Source organism: Piliocolobus tephrosceles, chromosome 18, assembly GCF_002776525.5.
Source record: "Piliocolobus tephrosceles isolate RC106 chromosome 18, ASM277652v3, whole genome shotgun sequence".
Classification (NCBI taxonomy): Eukaryota; Metazoa; Chordata; class Mammalia; order Primates; family Cercopithecidae; genus Piliocolobus; species Piliocolobus tephrosceles.
This window is the reverse complement of record NC_045451.1, coordinates 49,845,676-49,864,000: the sequence shown is the minus strand read 5'-3', so window position 1 is coordinate 49,864,000 and position 18,325 is coordinate 49,845,676. Positions and strand designations below refer to the sequence as shown.

Below are 18,325 nucleotides of genomic sequence, written 5' to 3'. Positions count from 1 at the left end.
CTGTAAAAGAGAACATGTGTATTCTTCAACTCACAATAGCATTAGGTTAGAGAAAATTAAAATTAATAACTCCATGTCAGTAAGTGGATTCCACCAAATGACCAAAAACAAGACAAAGAAGAATGAAATGGGTATTTTTCTTAAAACTTTTCATGTAATTTCATGTGGATTCAAACACTAGAAACACAGTGAAGATAAAACAGCTAAGAAACACAGATAACTCTTCATTAAAAAATAATCTATATAAAAATCAGCTCAAAATGGATCAAATACCCAAATGTATGAGCTAAAACCATAAAACTCTTAGAAGAAAGCCTAGCAGTAAATCTTTGTGACCTTGGATTTGGCAATGGTTTCTTATGTGTGAAATCAAAAACATATGCAACAGAACAGAAAACTAAATTAGACTTCTTGAAAATTAAAATTTTTGTGCTTCAAAAAGAAAGTGAAAAGATAACCCATATAGAAGAAAGTATTTACAAAACACTTATCTGATAAAGAATTTGTATCCAAAATACACAAGGAACCCTTGCCATTCAACAATGAAAAGTGATCCAATTAAAAACGGACAAAGAATTTGAATAACCACTTATCCAAAGAAGATACACAAATGGCAACAAGCACATGGGAAGATGTTCAACATCATTAGTCATCAGGGACATACAAATGAAAACCACAGTGAGATACCCCTTCACACTGTACTGGGATGACTGATATCAAAAAGAGAAACAGCAAGGATGTGCAGAAATTGGAACCTTACACACTGCTCTGGAAATGTAAAATGGCACAGACACTCTGGAAAACAGTTTGATAGTTCCTCAAACTATTAAACGTAGAGTTATCATATGACCCAGCAATTCCAGCCCTAGGTATGAATCCAACAGAAATGAAAACAGATGTCCACATAGTAACTTGTACACAGATGTTCACATCAGCAATATTCATAACAGCCCAAAGTGGAAACAATCCAAATGTCTATCAACTGATGAATAAGTAAACTAAATGTGGTAGATCGGTATGATGTGTTATTCAGCCATGAAAAGAAATGAAGTGTGGAAACATCCTACGACATTATGAACCTTGAAAATGTTATGTTCAGTGAAAGAAGTCAGTCACAAAAGGCCACATATTGTATGATTCCATTTACACAAAATGTCCAGTGTAGGCAAATCTACATGGACAGAAAATAAATTGGCGGTTGCCAAGCAGTAGAGAAAGGAAGGAATGAGGTGACTGCAAATGGGTGCAAGATTTCTTTTGCTAGCGATAAAAATGTTCTGGAATTAACGAGTGGTGATGGTTGCACAATTCTGAATATACTAAAAAACTGAATTGTACACTTTAAAAGGGTAAATTTTATAGTACGTGAATTATTCTTCAATGAAACATGTTAATAAAGTGTTTTTTAAAGTAATTTACTATAAGCAAATAGCATGGGCTCAAAGTTAAGGGGCTCAAATCCTGCTCTGCTTTTGCCCCCAGGCTTGCTAAAAGACAATGGCTCTGTGAACCTCAGTTGCTACCTATGTTAACTGCTTGGCTAGGGTGCTAGGAAAACAAGGCCTCTGGTTTCAACGGGATGATTCTATGATCATGCCAGATATCAAAATAATAGCAGCAATTCCACTGCATATTTGGGAGTCACTAGAAATTTCATATTCTATTCTGGTTTACTTATAGTCATCATATGAGAAATAACCATCAAGTGGGTTAATACTTCCAAAAAACAGAAAGAATCACAGTAAAACCAGCTGAACTAAGCTATCCCTGGGAATTCTAAACACCTAACAATGCCAGGTCTCACCCCAGCTCTTTCCAACCTGCCCTGATGAATTGACCTACTGCTAGCAAGTGAAAAACTCTCTATATTCCTTTTCCTAGATGGGCTGGTTCAGCAAATTCTAGATCAAATGCATATGTTCCTAAGGCACAAACATTTAAGTGGGTATGACTTTATAAAATTAATAGACATGTTTAAGAGATACAGGGAAATAAAGCAGGCCCTCTTCATCTGGCTTAATTCCTATCTGTTCTTCAAGACTCAGCATAGGCAATACTTCCTCCTTGGAGCATGTATCCTGCCTCCCTTCCCAACCATCAGTATGGCTCTGTCCATGACCTGAGATCCCAGAACGCCTGTGCCCATGGATGTGCACAGGTGAATGAGAGAGAAAACCACCACTTGGGGTACATCTCCACCTGGGTGTCCCATCAGCAACTCAAAGTCAGCACATTCAACCCCTGACCTCATCATCTTACTTTTCCCACTCCCCAAAGCAAACCTGCTCTTTGATTTCTCATTTTGGAAAGGCATCAGCATCTATACAAACTAATGAATGCAGGTGGGAAAATATACGCACATTAGTAAAAAGGGTAAATTACAGAATTATTAAAAGATATATTGCTTTCACTCAGGATCAACCCCCGCTTCCCCCCGCCCCAAAAAAAGGCTGAAGAGCTATTATCTGGGCATCTTTCATGAAGATAAAAGAACTGATTTGTAAGCAGTACACCTATGATCTCTGTGTAAAATAGTTCACCAGAAATGCTTACCAGCAGTCTGCTCCTCCAATAGGGGTATATATTCTCCCCCAGAACCCCATTTACATTGTTATTTTAAAAAGAGAAAGAAAATAAAATGAATGGCATCAATAGTCTTGTCAAAGCTATTGCTACAGTAATATTTCAAGTTCATAAATTAATGAATATAAATCAGAAATCTTCTGATGAAACATAATCAAGCTGACTGGCTGAAGCTAAAGACTCCTAGTTTAACTAGTCAAAGTTGTATGTGTAAATGTGATTTAGTTTGTTTTGCAGGAATCTAATGCTCAATCATCTTACTAGAGCATAATAAATTATTTCCACCTCCTAAAAAAGTTTAAAATCCCTATAGTAAGTCATAAATATCTGATATGCATATATAATAATCCCAGAATCAGGCCATAGGGTATTAAACTAAATTCATTTTTCTGGCAAAAACATATAGGTTAAGGCAATAGCAGCATGGTAGAAATTAGTCTCACAAATTATTTCAGTAGCAGAACCATGTTATTCCAGGAATTATCATGTTGAGGTAAAATGCATGTTGCTCATCAAGAGAAATGCTCTTAATTTTACTTGATGCTCTTCCATGGGGGTAGCACAGCCTTCAAATTAATTCGAATAACAGATGGAGACACTGAAACAATGATACACAGAGCTGTGCAGTAGAAATCTCTAATGACATAAATACAGTAGTAATTATTCCTTTCAAAACACGGGGACTGTTGATTACTAGTACACAATAAATGGCTACCAAAATAGTCTATCCATTTCTCAGACTGCAAGTTCCCCATTTTGTGTGTGTGTGTGTGTGTGTGTGTGTGTGTGTGTGTAACAATAGAATTGCTCACCATTAACACAATATTCAAGGTTATCTGCTGTAACAAAATTTTTGTAAACCAAAAGCACCACAGTGTTCACTTTATATTATTTCATTTAATCATCACAACAAGACAAGGAGGTAGGTATTATCTCCACTTCACCTATAAATACAATTTCCATACAATGTATTGCCCAATCCAAGACACTTCTGAGAATGAGAAAGGGCATAAGAAATGCAAACTGGACTATCCTGGCCAAACCGGGATGCTGGGATTCTCCAAAGAGGGAAACAAAATCAGAAAAGTTTCTTAATTTCCCAAGTTCACATACAGGGACAAGAGGAAATTGGAAATGAAATCCGTATCTGACTGTGGTTCAAAAGAATAACAACTTTCAAGGCAAACAAAAAACAGAAGTTGACGAATGTAGTACCAATATTTCTCTATTTCCCTATTTTGTTATAACTGTGAGTTCATCAATATGTCTTGTATGAGGCTTCCTGAGCTGATTAATATTGCTTCCATCTACACTTTTTCTCAAATCCCCTTGCAATTCCTATAATTATTCTAGGTAAATAAATGTGGGGTTAAAACTTCAAGACACTGGGATGATAAAACTCTCTGTGAGTGCAGAGTGGAAGCAAAAAATCCAGCCGTGGTGAGTGTCATCCGGCACAACCTCCAAACAGTAACTGAGGAGCAGTATCTTATTAAAGGACGTTTACTGTATACATCATCCCAGCAGGCTCAACTGCCACAGGCCATCAATGGCCCTGATTGTCCTGTAACCATAGAGAGCACTAATTACATGCAACTTTGCTGCTGTTAAAACTATATACACTGTTTCTATTACAAGTGTGAACAAACAGCAGTTACAACCATTTCACAGCAACCATCACCACCTAATTTACATTCACTAGGAAGCTGTGAGTGGGTTTCTGATAATTCATTTACATTTACTACACTATTCCTCCATGTTTTGAGCCAAATTTCTGAATGAAATATTACCAAATTTAAGACTATTTCTTTCCTGGTTGGAATTACATATATACATACATACCTTTAAGAAACTGGCTAACTTATTTATATATCAAAACATTCAACTAAATTCTCTACTTTTGAAGTTTTACTTTTGCATATTTAAAAGCTTATTACACAAAACCATTCGTCAAATAAATTTCTCAGTCGTAGTCTTACGGGCATACACTCCTTCTCCCCATATTATAAATTCCCTTGACTTTATAGAAAAGTAAGCCTTTTAAAAGAAGATACATAGTCAAATTAATATTAATGCAACATTTTCTTGTCACATCATATCAGTGTAGTGGTGAAGTCTAGAAAACTATTTATTTTACAGGAAAATAATAAATGATGACTTGTTACCTCTCAGGATTGCTACAGATTTGGTCCTTTTTAAATCTTTCAAATTTACAGAAACAGTTGTAAGAAATGATGTAACTTCAGTACTAAAAGTACCAAATTTTGAAATTTCTTGAGAGTAGGGACCTTATACTTCCCCATCCGCTTTACACATGAAATTGTTTTTATTCACAAAATTGTTTTTATTTCTACAGACATTTCTTCACAAAATTGTTCACAAAATTGTTTTTATTTCTACAGACATTTCTTAAGTCATATTAATTAAAAGATGGGTCATGGATGAACCAAGAAACTATGTAATTTAGAAGTTATGTTGTTGAAATTCTTTAGTTATTACTGAGGTGTTGCCTTCCTAATCCAACACCGTGTGTTATATGCAATAAATCAGTTGGCGTTGGCTAAGTATACTGTAAGAGAGCACTGGAGAACCTGGTGTAAAATGAAAATTATGTCATTTCACAAATAAATAATATGGACACAGATAATAAAGAATTGCTATAGTGTATTTCTAAAGGGATTTATTGTGGGATCTCTCTTGCCCCATTGTCAAAGAAACACCTACCATTTATCAAAGCACTATTAAGGGCTCAGGGTCTGAGTCCTTGGCGTCACGCAGGCGGAGGGTGGTCCATGCATACTTTGAAATTATGTGAAGAACTGTATTTATACCTATATCCATTTGCAGCTTTCACGGGATCTCCAAAAAGCTAAGCAAGAATCACTGCTAATGTTGTAATCAATAAAATACATAAAATTATCACCTGGTACAAATATATACTAGGGGAGGGGAGATTATCTGTTGATGTCAGAACCTAAGTGTGACCACAACCCCGATCATGTCTGTTATGCTCTTACTTGTCATTTGTGATGGCACTGGCCTGTTTCTGCTTAGTTTCCATAGCATTTGCTACTCTACTCCATAATTGTAAAATGCAGCTCCTCAGTTAAGGGAAAGGATTTGACAACAGGTATGGGCTTTGTGACAGGTAAATATCAGAAGTAGAGGCTCTCTAGAAAGAAGGCTGGAGTTTCTATACATAAGACTGGCCTAAATCCACGTTAGTTTTATAGAATCTATAGACATCTCTACTTTCATCTGTGTAGATGAAAAACACTGGTCTCAAAGAAAACTGGTAAGAACAGATGGCACAGGATAAGGCTTTGGTGAACTTTTTCTGTCAAGTGCCAGGTAGTAAAGACTTCAGGCCTGCGGCCTATAAAGTCTCTATCACACCTCTACTTCTGCTACTGTAGTGCAAACACAACCACAGACACGAGGTGAACAAATAGGTGTGCTGTGTTCTAATAAAACTTCACTTACTCAAACAGACAGTAGGCCAGGTTTGGCCCATGGGCCCGTCTGCCAACCCCTGGCTTAGGGTAAACTCATTGCCATTTGGTAGGGGAGAACTGAAAGCAAAATCAGATTTGTATGACCACCACATATTTCATTTTTGAGAAGCCTTCTCTATCATTTCCTACCCCCAAAGCATTGCCACCTCCTCTACTCCCACTCTGATAAAACCACTACCTATTGAATGCTAGCCAGCAAACTGAAGATTTTAATATAAAATGATAAAATAAAAGGGCCTTTCCACTCTTAATTTCATCAGCGACTGAACTCTGCATGGGGATTCGCCCCCACAGTGAGGTGCTGTCCAGGAACCATGCGGTGTCAGAACACTGTAGCTCAGCGTCTGAGTCCTTGGCTTCACGCAGGTGGAGGGTGGTCCATGAATACTTTGAAATTATGTGAGGAACTGTGTTTATACCTATGTTCATTTGCAGCTTTCACAGGATCTCCAAAAAGCTAAGCAAGAATCACTGCTAATGCTGTAATCAATAAAAGATGTAAAATTATCACCTGGTACAAATGTATACTGGGGGAGGGGAGATTATCTGTTGATGTCAGAACCTAAGCAGGACCTGACCACATCCCCGATCATGTCTGTTATGCTCTTGTCATTTATGATGGCACTGGCCTGTTTCTGCTTAGTTTCCATAGCATTTGCTACTTACTCTACTCCACAATCGTAAAATGCACTGCTCCTCAGTTAAGGGAAAGGGTTTGACAGCAGGTATGGGCTTTGTGACAGGGAAACATCAGAAGCAGAGGCTCTCTAGAAAGAAGGCTGGAGTTTCTTCAAGTCTCACCCCAAGGTAAATGAAGGATATTACTATACATTTGTGTTTATATATACAAATATCATATGTATGTATTTATGTACCTTTGAGGACAATTTGGGAACAAGTCTTTTACAAACCAAGAAGGAAAAATGCAAACAGTTCTTACTTTGCTGTTACATGTCACTTTCCACCCCAAGTCTTTCTTGTTGGGGAGACTGGGGTAGGAAGACAATAAACACTCAAAATGGAAAACCTTCTTCAGTGAGTAATCCCCAAGATCCAGCTGAGTTTCCATCCTCTATCAACAATTCTGTGAGGCTCTCATGGTTCTTTTTATTTCAATTAGTGGGATCAGATCTATCCTTGATATTTCTGCCTACAGTGGTTCAACTTTCAATAAAGATGATGGACAGAAGACTCTCTCATTTTATGATAAGCAGTATGAATGGGAAAACACTACTTGTTGGTCTGAGAATTAGGAAAGGCAGGCCAGAGTTTAAAGTACAAGCTCTAGAACTGCCTCCGTTGCTGGCTTCTCGGCTTTTCAGCCATGTGACCTGGAGCAAATTATTCCTTATGTTAAAGAGCTCTTGAGAAGTAAATTGAGAAGTAAATGAGATAATGTACATAAAGTGTTGTACAACAGCTGGCACCATAATTAGTCCTCAATGAACGCTAACTATAATTATTATAGAGAAAGAAACACCAGTGGATTTGTTTGTTTGCGGGAATATGGAAGAGTTACTTTTAACAATTTTACGTGCCTTTGGTAAGAAGGTAAAAGCTATAGCTTCCTTTTTAAGTTTTTAATCATTCATAGTAAAGTGTTACTAAAAAGTAGAAGTTTAGGCTGGGCATGGTGGCTCATACCTGCAATCCCAGCACTTTGGCAGGCGGAGGCAAGTGGATTGCTTGAGCCCAGGAGTTAGACAACATGGCGAAACCCCATCTCTACAAAAAATATATATTAAAAAAAATTAGTTGGGTGTGGTGGGACCTGTAGTCCCTGCTATATAAGAGGCTGAGGTGGGAGGCTGAGGTTGCATGAGCTGTGATTGTGCTACTGCACTCCAGTCTGGGCAACAGAGTGAGACTCTGTCTCAAAAAAACAAAGGGTTGTGGGGCAGGCGTGGTAGAAGTTTAATAAATATTCTTTCATCTCAACTGTGAAGACCAGAATTATTATTTCTTATCATTGCAACTATTCTAATTCTTCAAAATTTCCTTTGCAGAGAGAATGGTGACATGCAGTAAATCAGGTTGTTTTTTTTTTCATTTTCCTGTTAATACATAATCTTGAAGGGAGGAGAGTCTATTCTGGGTAATCACCAGTGTCTACATAAAAAGTTTAAAAGGTGAATAATTTAGTTGGAGAGCCCTATGGAGGTTGGTCAGGCAAAGGCATAGGAACCTTTAAAAAGAATGGAGAGAAAAAGCAAGTCTCCTTATGTATGAACACTAGCCAATGGGAAAAGGTCCATTAACTACCTCCATTTGCCAGTAATTGGAGCTACAAAAAAGAGTATTATTACAGTAAGGTTAAGCTAATATCTTGCTGTCTGTGGCATAACCAGTCAGAAAATTTTTGAAGATATTCTAATATTCTGAGTAGTCAGCAATCAGTATCAATCAACTTATAACTGATCTTCTGTTCCAACTATAAAGGCTATCCTTTGCAATACTTTTTCTTCCCTGCTGGATTAGAAAACTGGCTGAAATCCTATTGTAAAAATCTAAGGGTATCTTTTAAATCCCTAAATGCAAGTCAGCAATTCTGGAATTTAAAAAAGCTAAATCCTGTTTAAGTGATTAATTCAACCCCTATGCCAACTGTTACATAAAATTATTTAAAAGTTCTAATAAGCTGCTTAAAAAAAAAAAAAAAACTGCTTAGGGGTTGCGACATTTGTAACCACAAACATTAACCTTGATCCTTACCATCATCAGCACTGGCTCAATTCCCTCTTGACCAATGTGATTCACTCCATGGCTTGATTTATGACCATTACTTTGAAGTCTCCCAGTATTATTTCTCTAGCCCTGAACTCTCTCAAGATGCAAGCGCAGATTTCTGACTCCTGAACTGAATTTCCCCTTCAATACCTCAACATAACCACAAATTATCTTGCTGCTTTCCCATACCTCCAGCCTTTAACAGTTACTGGAGTCATAATCCCAGCATATGGAAAAATGGTACCTCGCCCTGTTGAAAGTTAGGTGTCGCCATGGGACTTGCCACTAACAATGACATGTAAGAGGGATACAAGGTGCATCGCTTCTGAGCAGAAGCTTTAAGGGGCCAGGGCATGACTTACCATATTCTATCTTTCCTCAACTATTGTGGTAATCCCAGCACTTTGGGAGGCTGAGGCAGGAGAACTGCTTGAGCCCAGGAGATTGAGACCAGCCTGGGCAACATAGGGAAACCTCATGTCTATTAAAAAAAAAAAAAAATTTAAATTAGTCAGGTGTGGTGGCACACACCTATAGTCCCAGCTACTTACAGGGGCTGAGGTGGGAGGATCACTTGAGCCTGGGAGGCTGAGGCTGCAGTGAGTCATGATCGTGCCACTGCACTCCAGCCTGGATGACACAGTGAGACCTTGTCTCAAACAAAAACAAGAATGAAAACAACCATGGAAGCACAAACTAAGGCTTTTAGGCCTGGGATCCTCAATGAGGATGATGATGGAGTGCAGAGCCCCTACCCCCTGACCCCCCAGGCCAGCTCGTTTCATCTCAACTATGAAGACCAAAATTATTCTTATTCCTACAGCTATTCTAATTCTTCAACATTTCATGCAGTACAAGTGAGCAATAAACCCTTACTGTTTTAAACCAACTAACACTTTGGAGTTGTTACCACCACCTAATCTGGCCTACTCTGCTTAATACACCCACCTATGACCTGCTTCTCTATCTCTGATAAGGGCATTAGCACCCAAGCCAGTAACCTCAGGACTAGTTAATGCTTCCCTCTTCCTCATGTCCCACTATCCAGTTATTAATCCTGGAAATCTTAAGTTAAAATATTTCCCACTCACCCTGCTCCACTACATTCCCACAAATCTAGTTTTGGCTAGAGGCCCTCTTTCTCCTTAATTATAAACCCTACAGCTTCCAAATATTGTCTAATTCCAAACTTTTTCTGCTCTAAATGATCTTCCAAAATGACCAGAATAACCCTTGTTAAATAATTTTTAAAAATCTGGGCCTTTCTCATATTTACAGCCCTTCAGCACTTCCCACTGTTTGCATAACAAATACTGGAGGGGCACGTTTGCAAACAGGCACTGTGCGAGGTACCACAGGAATGAGGAGGAGCCATGTGCCTGGACAATGATCTTCAACATGATGCAGTGACAGAGCCAGCTGCAGAATGTTGCTTGATAGTAGCATTTAGTAAAATACTGAAATCTGTGAAAAAGGTATTTTTAAAATAAAAATTAGAGTTAATTCAAGTTTAGAGTTAATTCAAGTTCTATGAAGACCTGACTTTCACTCATATTCTGACATGCTTTCTCGAGATGGAGAAGAGATGGAGGTCATCACTAGCTAGCCAAGATGCGCACATGGCCCAAGATTCTGCATCAAGTCCCTCCTGAGACTCTACTGATGTTAGCAGCTTACATATGATTATAACATACATCATTGTAGTTTGTTAGTTAACCATTTTTATAATAGAGTTCATCAAATTTAGGACCCCAGTGAATTCTGTTGCAATACATTCTGTTGTAACACCATATGTTACTTGTGTCCCGGAAGGGGAAGGGAAGTTAAGAACCACCAGGTTAGCCAGAGGAGAAAGGTCAAACGTCAGTATATTATGGCTCTCCAAAATCTGTTTCCCAACTTGCCCTCCCCTCACATGCCTCTGTTCAGGGCGTTCCAAACCTTCGTCAGGCCACCATTTCCTCTTTAAAATCTCGCAAAATTCTACTCATTCAACAACTAGTTCAGTGGTCAATTAATGTTTTCTGTAAAACCTGTCCCAAGCATCGGCGGCAACACTAACTGGCCTCTGGGCTGAAGCATTTCCTTGCTTATCACATGACAGCGTTTAATTGTCTAAGAACCTACTTACTCAGTGGGCCCCTGAACCCCTCGAGAATGAGTATCACACGTATTCATCTTTGGGCGCCTAGCCCCTGTTCTGTGCTTGCACAGCAGCAGGCACATGCTCCACAGCTGTTAAATGAGTAGCATTGTGGAAACCACATACCGTACTCCCACTTACCCATCAGCCTATTGATGAATGTTAGGGGAAACTGTTACTTTGAAAATCCAGAGACGGAGGTTTTACACTTACAAGTTTTTTTGTTTAAGAAACTTGGCATGTTATTAACTATAGGGTAGCGAAATTTATGTGTATGTGTGTGTGTGTTTACACATGGGTGTGTGCTTGAGTATGTGTCTGTAACAGGTTTACTGTGACTGCTTGTATTAGTCCATTTTCATGCTGCTGATAAAGACATACCTAAGACTGGGTAATTATAAAGAAAAAGAAGTTTAACAGACTCACAGTTCCATGTGGCTGGGGAGGCCTCAAAATCATGGTGGAAAGTGAAAAGCACGTCTTAAGTGGCCGCAGGGAGAATGAGAATGAGAACCACGCAAAAGAAGAAACCTCTTAAAAAACCATCAGATCTCGTGAGACTTATTCACTACCACGAGAACAGTATGGGGGAAACTGCACCCAGGATTCAATTATCTCCCACCAGGCCCCTCCCATAACATGTGGGAATTAGGGGAGCTACAATTCAAGATGAGATTCAGGCGGGGACACAGCCAAACCATACGACTGCTATAATAAACTACCACAAACTGAATGGCATCAAACAATAGAAAATTTATTCTCTCACAGCTCTAGAGGCCGAAAGTCCACAACCAAGCTGCAGGCACAGCCACACTTACTTTGAGGGTCCTAGGAGAGATTCTGTTCCCTGCCTTTCCCAGCTTTTGGTGGCTCAGGCAAGCCTTGGTTTGTGGCTGCATTATCCCAATCTCTGCAACCATCGTTACCCTGCCTCCTTTTCTGTGTCAAAACTCTGTCTGCCTTTCTCTCATAAGTCCACTGTCATTGGATTTAAAGCCCACTCAAGTAATCCAGAATGACCTCCTCTTAAGACTGTTAATTACATTTGCAGAGATCTATTCTCAAAAGAAAGTAACATTCACAGGTTCCAGGGATTTTGATGTGGACAAATCTTTTGGTAGGCCCCCCATTCAATCAACTACACTGTGTGTGCACATGCCTGTGTGCATGTGTGTTGTATATTGTACAAAGAAGACTCCTTAAACAAGGCTCTATTGAACACCTACATGTTACCAAGGTAACACAGTTTGGAAACTGTGTTAGGTGCCGGGGACACAATGATGATCATGAAATACACAATCTCTGCCTTCATAGAGTCAGAATCTATAGGGGGGTGGGGTGAATATGAAAATTAATTTATTCTTTAAAGTTGGAAAATGTAGTATGAGAAAAAATTACACCATGGTTGTATATAATAGTGACCTCATCTTACCTGCTGTTAAATGAGTAAGCTAACACTTTCTCCATTAGGGATGGAAGGTTCAGGGAATACTACTTGATTTTCAGTTTAGATTCACTTAGATTATCTCCCACCCTGTACTGGGACATTCACAAAAAGTTTCATATGTTTGCTTTGCACATTGAATTACTCGACCCAAAGATACTCCATGGCACTACCATAATTCATACAATTTAGAATGCCATCACTTGCAAGACAATCACTGTTTGACAACAACCAAGACTGTTGATAAAACTGTCACACTATTAGTTATAAGATACATGCTGATTTCAGAGATATTAAAATGTACACCTTAGAATCAATGAAACATGTTAATTTCCATTCTGAAATATATTCTTACAATACATCCAGACAAATTAACAGCTTCTGATTAAATAGTACAGCCAAATCTCGATGATTTCCCAGCAAAATTTTAATGCTGAATTGGCTTCACAAGCCTCAGAGTATTTTTCAACCTCTTTCCATCAGGCTAATATATGTAAATATAATTCACTAAGTCTTAAAAGTAGGACATACTCTCATATGCTGGGTCTCTTCCAGGGTTGAGATGGTTGGAAAAGTCAGAGACTGAGAAAGAACTCTGAATTCCTTGAGCAGGAAGAGGCTGCTGGAATCATCACTTCTTTCCTTGCCCAGAACCTGCTAAAAAGTCAGACTGTAAAGAACAGAGTGTGTGCACCTGTGTGTGTATTAGTCGGGGAAGCTTGTAAATACTTTAGGGATAGGCTGGAGTATCCCAACAATTCTGTAGATGAGTCATTCAGACAAAATTTTGGATCCATCTGTTGGAACATCACACCAGATCATGTGAACCGTGTGAAATGAACAGTGCAAAGACAAGACAGGATTCCTGCTCTCTGCTCTTGGACAGCTTAGAAAGACAAATATGAAAAAGGAAGTAATAAAACTTTTAAACACACACAACTCCAACCTAATAAAAATCTGCATGGAATCCAGGATCAAGGTTTTGTTATAATCTTACACAAAGGTTATGTAGCAGACAAAGTCTCAGGGACTAATCTACGTTATGAGTCCTCTTCTCACACTCATTTCTCCTATATTTATTCAGTCTGGGTTTTGACATTAAGATGTGAGATTCACATTGCCCTGCATTTTTTTTTTCTAAAATGTAGATTTCATTCTGGTCTTTGCATGTGAGATTAAGAGGAATCAGGAAGATAAGGCCATGAAAAATTGGGGGAAAAGTAAACAAAATGTAAGAGAAATTTAAGAATTTTTAAGTCGACAGATGTAGGTCATTATGGGATTTCAAAGAAAGAGACACATATATGCATTGAAAATAGCATGTGAAAGTTGCCCCTCCTACAAAAAATAATGGGGGAAATACACTTTCAACTAAGTAGTCAAGCTGAGTGCAACGTGCAAATCCTTCTTAAATTCTGAAACACACACACACACACACACGTTTACTTGAGCAGCAGCTTTGTAAAGTATCATTTTAAAAGCAAATTCTTCCCTGGAGAAAACTTACTGCCAAAGCATCTGGACTATCCTTCTAGAAGGCATTTAACAAGTTACTATTACTTCAGAGACTCACCAGGGTACACTGGCTTCAAAATGTATTTAAATTTTCTTTGGAAAAACACGTATCAGACCTCTCATAGCCATTGGAGAAGAAGGGTAAGTCAGGATCAGGAACAGTTCTAGCTACAACTTCACTTCTTTAGGAATAAAATAATTGTTTTCCGATTTCATTAACTTTATGTGTTCCTAGAACACAGCCCAAGGTAGTCCCTGAAAGACAGGTGTTGCTGAAGTGTTTTTCTACTACTAAACGAGCAAAATAAATTTGGCAAAGATAGTTCATATCAAGAATAAACAGGTCTTTGAATAAATGGGCTGGCACAACAGCCTGGAAGAAAATAAAAATCTTACATCATATGCAAAAATTAATTCCAGATAGATTAAAAACAAAAAAAATTAATCTTCCTAGAAAATCTTAGAGACTACATGTACAATCTAGGTGTCAGGGAACCTTTCTTAGACAAGATTGAAAACAGGAACAAGAGACTTCTCTGTACATGTGAAAATTTAAAACTCTTAAATGGAAAAATGTAGATTAGGTCATTTGGTAGGAAAAATGTAAATAAGCGAAAATATTTCCATTATATACAAACAGCATCTAGAAATTGACAAGAACAAGCCGACAACAGAAAAACCAACAGAAAGTATGATTTTAATCCATAGAAGAGCAGGTCCGAGTGGTGAACAGATATACAAAAAGAGAGCCCCCAAAATTACCGATAGTCAGGGAAATGCAAATTAACACAGCAATAAGATCTTTATATCCATTTGGCTGGCAAATTTTTAAAAAAATATTATAATAACTATGGTTGACACAGATTTGGAGGAATGGTATTCTCACACATCCGTGATAGAAATGAGAATTGCTATGGACTTTTTGGACAGCATTCTGGCAGCATCTATTAAATCAACTCCACTTCTGTGAACTGAGTTTTATTGGGATGCTAGACAATCATGTTTCTCTACATTTTTTTTCCTAAAATTATTTAGTTTTGGTAGCTGCATAGGAAATGAAAAGAATCAGGAAAACAATGTTATCAAAAAGGTCTTGGAGAAGTGAAACTTCTTAGAAATCACAGAATTCTACAGAAACCATGAACAAATTAATGATATGTGCAGGAAGGTTTAGTGAAGTATAATTCACAGAGGCCAATAAAAGGAAACAAATTGAACTCCCGTCAATAAAAGAATGAGTATTTTCACATCATGGGATATTACGCAGTTGTTATGAATTTCAATTATACCGGGTGATTTAGAAAGATTCCCATGAGTGATATAAGCAAGAGGCCGAAAGGTATTTGTCATATAATCCAATTTTTATGGAACAATGACAGAATTCTTCATGTCTCTGTATGTATATGTAATAGTGATGTAGGATTCTATTAGTATGAAGAAGATAGGAATAATATGCACTGGACTGTTAGAGTGGATTACGTTTGGATTATGTAGGTAGGCAGGGTTGGAGGAATGGGGTCTGTTATGAAGGAAGAAAGTTTGTTAAAAAGTAGCTAAAATGCCACGATTATGTAAAATTGTGTGTGTGTGTGTGTGTGTGTGTGTGTGTGTGTGTAGAGAGAGAGAGAGAGTGTGTGTGTGTAGAGAAAGAACAGAGAATGAATCACAATGTTGGTGGTTATCTCAAGACTTCAGAATACCTTTTAGATATTCAAATTCTTCATAATACCTATGTTTATAATCAGAGGGGAATGAAGACTACAAAGAGTATTTATACTTAGTTCATACACTTCCTCCCTCCCAACTCTGTGGTCTCTGCTTAGCATGAAACTCTCCTCTGATAACACACAGTATTCAATTGTACACAATCTACTCAGATACGTATCTTCCCGGTCAAGTCAAGGGGGAAAAAAAGAAACAGAAGATGCGGGAGGGGTGAGTAAAATTCACAGTCTACCTGATCTACTATAAAGTTAATTTGAAGCTTCTTTGGTTTGGCACTAAAAGATTCTCTCAAAGCTATCTTGTTATTTTACTTTTAGCAATGTCACCTCAACACTCTGATAAATACAACTATTTATAGAGTCCTCAGGTGCTAAATTGGCAGAGTGATATGTACTTTATTTTTCATTATTTTATTTTTTTAATTATACTTTCAGTTCTAGGGTACATGTGCACAATGCGCAGGTTTGTTACATATGTATACATGTGTCCTGTTGGTGATATGTACTTTATTACCCATCAACCCCTGGATCTATGTCCAGAGATAATTAAACTGGACTTTTAATTTATCTTCTTCTTAGTCATTACAGTGAAGTCAATATTTACACAGATATTCAATAGAAAAAAATGAAACGACTTTCAAACTATCACCTGTGCTTCTCCCCATACCTGGAAGTGATCTGTGAATTTCTATTATTTATTCACTAGTGTCTGTACATAGACTCTAAACTTCAACAGACTCCGAAGTTGTTGTCGTCTATCTCTTATCTAATTATCCCAAATGTGTCACTTCAGTTTATGTATTACATGTAAAAATAATTAAATATTTTTACAAACATGTCCATTCACTTATTAGTATTTAAAGCCAAAAAATGACAAATCATTCATCAGCTTTGTTTCATGCAATGCACAGGAATTTATCAACAATGAAGTATCTTTGGGGGAACTCTGCACGAATGGAACACAAATATAACTATATTTGTGAACACACGACATAGTTTTACCAAGATTTTCATGAGACTATTTGATTTCATACAATGCAAGGGGATTCTTTCAGAGGACAGTTGCAATACAAGAGTGAACATATCATATTTAAATCCAATATCCAGGTTGGTTAAGAAAAGTAAATGAATCACAATTATTCAATTTCAAAACCAGAGGTAATAGCTATTAATAGTTATGAACATTAACTGCTGAAGACAAACAAGTTAAAAAGTGATTAACCCACATGAAACTGGAACATTATTTATAAACATCCCATAGAAAACTAAGAAAAACATACAGGAGGATATTTTATTACAGAAGATTTGAAGAAAAAAAAAAAACTCTACCAAAAGAAATTTAACAAAGGGTTCAGGAAATTCACAAACAAAATATGATATTATTGAAGCTAAAGCTACTCTGCTATCAAGCAAAGAAATACAATGTTTTAATTATCTAAACTAGCAAAGGCCAAAAAAAAATGATATTCAATGATACACAAAGTCATGAGCTTACTCATCCACTGCTGAGGGTCCAATCTTTTCTGGATGCAATTTACCAATACATACCAACAATCTAAAAATAACAAATTTTAAACAATCATCCCACTTCCAGGAACCCAAAATAATAAAATGATGTAAAACTGTCAAATTTAAGTTAAAAGTCTCAAAAACAGGACACTCAAAACAACTAATGTCTCACAACAGTCAAATAAATAATAGTTGATTGGTAAAACAGAATTCCATTGAGTCACAAAAAGTCTATTTCCAAAGAATATTACTAATGAAGGAAAAGGCTCATGATCTAATGTAAATTTTAACAAGCAGTTTTATATATAATTTGGTCCCATTTGTAAATGTATTTTTAATTTACATCCCATGCCTGTATAATAGCAAAATGTTGGTCATGGTTATATAACAAGTTATATAATATCTGGAATTAAAACTGATGTTCATTTTTGTCTTTCCTCGTCTATATTTTCAAAGCTGTCTATAATGGTAATATTTTTGGGGAGAAGAGTAAATATTATTTTTTAAACACAAAGTCTCTCTGACAAAAGAGGTGCAGGAAAAAAAGCACCTCTAAAAAAACTGGACAACTAGGCTGGGCAGTGGCATGCCTGTAATTCCAGCTACTTGAGAGTTTGAGGCAGGACAGCACGGGTCCAGGAGTTTGAGACTGTAGTGTGCCATAACTGTACCTGTGAATAGCCACCGCACTTCAGCCTGGGCAGCACAGCAAGACCCCATCTGTCTTTTTTTTAAATGAACTATTATTATCATTGTGTGTATCAAATCAGGTTGGGTGTGATGGCTAGCGTCTGTAATCCCAGCATTGTGGGAGGCCAAGGTGGGAAGATCCCTTGAGCTGAGGAATTCAAGACCAGCCTGGGCAATATAGTGAGACCCTGTCTTTACTAGAAAAATAAGTGGCTGGGCCTAGTGACTCACGTCTGTAATCCCAGCACTTTGGGAGGCCGAGGCAGGAGGATCACTTGAGGTCAGGAGTTTGAGACCAGCCTGGTCAATACAGTGAAAATACAAAATTAGCCAGGCATGGTGGCTCACACATGTAATCCCAGCTACTCTGGAGATTAATCAAGGAGTTAGGGCCCAATGCATGGCTATTTTAATAAATTTGTTAGTAGGAAAAAAAAAGTGAAGAAAGGCATCACAGCAACAATCTAGATGGCAA

The 18,325-nt window shown here is 37.6% G+C and overlaps 1 protein-coding gene across 2 annotated transcripts in view; it reads right to left on the bottom strand.

Moving 5' to 3' along the window:
- The window catches only part of GAREM1 (GRB2 associated regulator of MAPK1 subtype 1), a 197,154-nt gene that overhangs the window by 167,287 nt on the left and 11,542 nt on the right, over positions 1 to 18,325 (bottom strand). The gene's annotated exons all lie outside the window — the stretch shown is intronic.